This window comes from Corvus kubaryi, unplaced genomic scaffold (genome assembly GCF_017639235.1).
Source record: "Corvus kubaryi isolate FWS band 111438036 unplaced genomic scaffold, C.kubaryi_AGA036_p1.0 split3-73, whole genome shotgun sequence".
Lineage (NCBI taxonomy): Eukaryota > Metazoa > Chordata > Aves > Passeriformes > Corvidae > Corvus > Corvus kubaryi.
Window position 1 is genome coordinate 3,276,922 of NW_024582091.1, and position 6,000 is coordinate 3,282,921.

Here is a 6,000-nt window from a genome sequence, read left to right on the forward strand (position 1 = left end):
ATATTCTAGAGCTAAGATTCTTCATGATGGAATTTTTTTTTTTTAATTTGTGAAAAATCAATTGTCAATTGTCAATTACCAATTATCTGTTGTTTTCCTTCTTTCCTCTTCTTCCATCCCAGTTTGGCCATTTACTCTGTAGAGTAATTGGGTTAAATTCACTTTTTTCTAAAAGATCAACCAAAATCAAGAAAAGTGAAAGTGTTGGGCTATTTTTGGTTTTAACTATCATGAACAAAATATTTGGGAACATCATGTGTGGCTACACTGAAGTGCAAACACCATTTAACTACTTTTAGTTTTCTTATTGTGTTTATTAAAAAAGATGGTTTCTTTCTGACATACGTGTTATATGAGTTCCAACAAGAGAGGATCATGCCAACACCATTTATCTTCCTCATTTTCAGATGAAAGAAAGCATGAAGGACATTTGTGTACAACCTTTCAATGTACATTTGCAGTCATACTTTGCAATGGTACCAGGATAGTAATCTAGTTTCTCTAAAAAGTGGTCCCTTGATTCCCTCATCTATCTCTCTTTCCTTTAAGATTGCACCTGACACATAGAAAGCTGATACCAAATTATCATGTCTCATCTTAGTTACTTGTTCAAAATGCTTCCTTTCCAAACCTCTCCTGTTACGCTGAAAAAACACTGTGTGGTTGCTGTAATTGGCACCAAAAAAGCATTGTAGTACAGATAAAGTACTTCCACAGAAAAATGAAAAATTTCTCTGAATCCAGAAACGTAGAGGGGATGTCTCTCACTGAGAAGGAAAAAACCCCCACATCTGGGAGGTCAATATTTAGCACCATAGGACTTTGAGAATCTATTTTTAAATTTTGTTTAGTCCATAAGTCTCATGCAACCTTTTTTTGTCTGTTATAATCTCAGTTCCCCCAGTGTAAACTGGCGGCAGTGCCCTTCCTTGGTGCACAGGGAAGGGAAGTTAAAGGTAGCGTGGCTGTGCACACAGATGGACACGGGCTCATCACTGGGCGCCAAGCTGGCCACACACCAAGCAGCAGTTCTGCAAAGCCACGCAGCACCATAAGATTAGTGTTGTCCCAGGGCTAAGAAACTCTGAAAAGACTCAAACGGCATTAGAGCACTAGAGCATGGCAGTACCCTCGTATGACAACATAAATTATGGGATGGCACTGACTGGCAGAAGTGTGAGCAGAGGAGCCCTGTTGTCCTATCCCCACCACATTTTACAGAGCAACCTGGAAAGTATTGCTGCAGTGGGAAATGTAAATATCTACAACCTTCCCATAATGGGACCGTGGGGACTAGTATATCCCTTTGCGCAGGTCTCCTTCAGACCCTGCTTCTGTGAGGCTTTTCAAGGCTTCAGTATTACTGGCCTTTTTATGCCTGGCTTGTATCTTTGCTTGTCTCTGTCTATCTATCTCCCTTACATCCTCAGATGTCTGGGAAAATTTCCTGTCTTCTGCCATACTGGATTGCTGTTTGCACTTTTACAAGACAATTGAAGGATGACTCTGGAAATTAATCCTTCTCCTGTTCCTTTTGATAGTTAATTCACAAGGATATAATTTTGGAATAGATCTTGTTTATTAGCAGGTCAAGCTTCACAGCAAAACTGGTTGGACTTTTTTTTGCTCCCACGAGACTGCATAAAGGCTACACTGGGATTTAATCCCCTGACAGTTAGGTATTTTATTTTGCAAGATAAATTTATCCCTGATCGGTTTTTCCCATATTGAGAACAAGCTCCTGACAGATTTTGGATTACTTTAGTACTCAAGGTCACCAATTGTTCATACATCATATCGCTGTTTCCTTCTCCATCATTGGTCTTTTGTGGTGTCATCTCCAGATTCCACATTCTCCTATTTTTCTGTACTAAGGTCAAAGATGATGGTACTTAACAAAACTATTTACAAGACTGATCCCTAGGTCCCTGAGGTCTCACTCAGGAGCAGCGATGACAGCTCATATCCCAATATTGTACATGCGAAGCCCGAGAATGTCACTTTGCATTTACCTACATTTCAAGTCTACTTAATTTCATCTGCTATTTTTTCCCAGTCACTCACTTTCACAAGAGTTTGCCATTTCTTCACAGAATTCACTCATCATCTTTACAATTGTGAGAAACTTGGCATCATCAGCAAACTTTGTTTGCAGTTGTTGTTGTCATCTTGGTTTTCACCCTCTTTTTCAGCTGAATAGCCCAAAGATCGAAGCACAGATCTCTGTAGGTATTCAGTGGTGACCTGCATCCACAACAAGGATATCGTGTTCTTTGTTTCTTAGCTTTTAATCAATTATTTACCTCTTTAAAGACCTATACTTTCTTCTGGTGGTTGCTTAGCTTCTGTAAGAGCCTTTGAAACAGACTTTTGCTACTGCATTCTTGAAATCCAAGTATAGTATATCAATCAAATCTCCCTCATCTGCTTCACTATTAACCCCTCCAAAGAGCTTTGGCTGTGAGCAAGAACTAATACTTCCCCTTCAGCCCCATACTTCTCCCTTCATCCAAACCTCATGTTATCTCTCCTTTACATTGTGCCTTGGAAACTATTACAGGGAATTTTTTTTATTTAAAAACCCCACTGTTCTTCTAAAAGTCAACCTAAATTTTAAAAAGAAGATGTTAAATAGAAGTCTAACAAATGCCAAAAGTAAAACAAGAATTTTATTTATTTTTAATAATATTTTGTAATCTTTTAAAATAATCTTTTTGATGTAAAAATATCAATATTACTTCACCAGTTCAGAAAAAAAAAACAACTCCTGTTGTTTACAATAAAACCAAACTATCTTTCTTGATATATCCAATTTTTCAACAGGAACAAATATAGAAGAAAAACAGTCATGACAGGTATTCTTGTTTTTGGCAAAAAGAGTATTGGAATGTGTATAGCTTCAAATGAATAAAGTTCTTTCTTCAAACAACATTCTTTCTCCATCTTACATATCATCTTAATATCATTGTGCTGACAGCAGTTGTATTCTCTCCTTCTATATTTATATTCTTGTGCTTTGGGATTTATGTACAGAGTCTTATCATCTTCTCTGTGTCTTAATTTTCTTTTAATGGAAGTTATTAACTCTTAAATGTATGACCCCATTAGCCCCTAAGTCTGTGGTCAAACCTGCTGCAGAGTTTGTGACTATTTCAGTACTCTGTGGTGTGTTATCCCCTCATTTTTATTTTTCAGTGATATCCAATATGCCTTGTTCTTTCTAAACTGCTTTGTATTTTGGTTTGTCCAGGTTATTTCTAAATATACTGAGTTAGCATGTTGTCCTTTATAGGTTTTATTCTTCACTATAACATCTCCAGCAACAGTGAGCAGAACCCGGAATATTTCAAGGGATGCTTCAACAAAGGCAAGGCAGCTTATTTATTCACTCCATTTATTCAGTGATTTGCATGATGACGTCCATTGCACATTTAGAAGGCTGCAAAATGAGGAGAAGGAGGGACAGGCTTGGTGTGGATATACCTTTTAGCTGGTTCACTCCCTGTTTAACTCCAGGGCTAAATCACATCCACATCACATATGCATTGATTTGTTTCTGTGCCCTAATCTAGAGCCATACTATTTTCTTGATAAGGAAAATTATTTGTGGGAGACAAAATGGTTTGCCCCAGGCTTTGAACTTTAGGGAAAGAATATACATTTAGTTGGTGTGAACTGTTTGGCCAGGAGTGATCCCTTCATGAAGGTCACAAAGGTTATATCACCAAGAAAAAAGGGAAATAATACTCTTTATACTTGCCCTATTCTAGTGTATAAAACTGTATACGGCATCAAGAAGGAATATAAAATACAACATTTAATTAATCTGTCCTGTTTACAGTCATTTGTAGTCTATGTTTCACTGGAAGAAAAGAAAATGAGATCCCAAGTTTAGATATTTTTTATAGAACCATGGATTGCATCATGAATCATGCTTTCTGCTAGACCAGGTTGCTCAGGGCCCTCTCCCGCCTGGCCTTGAACACATCCAGGGATGGGGCATCCTCATTCCCAGGCAACCTGTCCCATTGCCTCACCAACCTGGCAGTAAAGAATTTGTTCCTAATATCTAATTTAAATCTACCCTCTTTCAGTTTAAAGCCATTCCCACTTGTCCTATGCCTACATGCCCTTGTAAATAAAGTCCCACTCTTGCCTTCTTCTAGGCCCCTTTAGGTACTGGAAGGTCCCTCAAAGTCTTCCTGGAGCCTTCGCTTCTCCAGGCTGAACAAGCCCAACCCTCTCAGCTTGTCTTCATAGGAGAAGTGCTTCAGCCCTTGGACCTTCTTCCTCTCCTCCACTGGCCAGTAAAATCGTAGGCCTCCTCTTGTGTATTCCCCATGCTGCTGTGCTTGCATACAGACATTAACTTTGGATCCCCAGTGAAGCTAAGTTACTGGATGACGTGGCTGGAATTCCTTTGTTCTGCTCTTAAAGTGCTCTTCTGCTGACATGTGATCCCTCTCCAGCCTGTGGGCATCCATTGCTGGCACTGGCATCAACCTGGTAGGAGTGAGACAGATTGAGGGTCCTCCAGCAACTTTATTTTAAAGCACTATCATATCGAGCTAAATGCCATTTCAGCTGGAGAGCAGTACACAGAGAGTTAGGAACTACAGACTCTTAGAATAAAAAGCACGGACTACAGGAAGAAAAGGAGGCCAAGTATTTTGTTTACTCAAAACACTGATATTTCTCTTCTTTTGAATCTCATAAAAAGTATCACATTTCCTAACTTGCATACTTTTTCTCCTCAGTCACCAAAAAACCTGACAGAATTTTCTGTATAATGCTAAGCCAAAAAAACACATTAGTTTCGCATTTAGAACATTTTATATATAGAAAGTAAAGGATTATTGCAAAATCTTTCAACACAGAGACATGTTGTTTGACGCTTATCAGCTTTACTACAGCAGATAGGTTCTCTTCCTCATATACAATTTGTAAAGATTTTGCAAGACTCTGTACAAAAAAACAAAGTAAATAATATCGTCTGCAGATGTAAGTAAAATATATGGATTTTTTTTTTAATTTTATTTACCCTTTGTGGGCTTAAATGAAAATTAATGTTAGTTTTGCTATAGTCCGCAGACAACAGGTATTCAGATAAAAAGTCTTAGAGGTCCATTCGTCTCTAGTTGGTTTTATGACTTGGCTCAGTGCAAATTCCATTTTAATAAAACATTTTGTCATTTTAATAACTGTGGAAAAACAGACAACAGAGGATCTCTGACTAATGATCATGTTGCCCGTAAGAAAACTGCGTGCTCTGGGGTATTTTTAAAGGGAATCTATTAAAACTCTGTTGCCAAAATGAGAAGGGTATGCAGTACCTCAACCCACACAGACCCCCACTGGCTTCAGTGAAGTTTGATACAGACACAAGATTTCACTCATGTAATTTCTTTTTTTTCCCACACCTAGGATCTCGGTGCTTCAAAGTTCATTTATGTTGTTTTTGACATTTGGAATGTCAAAAACAGCTCTCTAGTGCTGAGCATTAGCAACACAGAATCTAGCTGGGAATCTACTGAGTAGCATTTTCAGATGAGTGGTTATGAAGACCCTCTTTTACCACTAAATGATATGGAATCCACTATCCACTATTTTACAGGATATCCTTATTCTGTGAAACACCATTGTTCATATGGACCATAGCCTAAATAAATCGTTCAGTTTTTATGTTTCTCTTATTCTTCCCAGTCCTATTTTGCCTTATTGTTTGAATTATCAAAAGTCCTATTGGTAGTCCTTTACCTATCCAGAGGTGGTGAAATTAATGTCTCCTGACTTTGGCACTTAAAAAATTACCTGTCATGGTCCATTCAGCCACCTTAGATTTGCCTTGTAGAGAGTGAAAAGAATCACTGCACATTGAAGTTTTGTTGAAGTTAAGTGAGACAAATTTCTATTGGTAGTGCATACTCCTCGTAGGTGCCTAGCTTCAAATTCAATTTTTAATTGTTTGGTTAGGTAAAAAGACTGTCTCCAATAGATAAG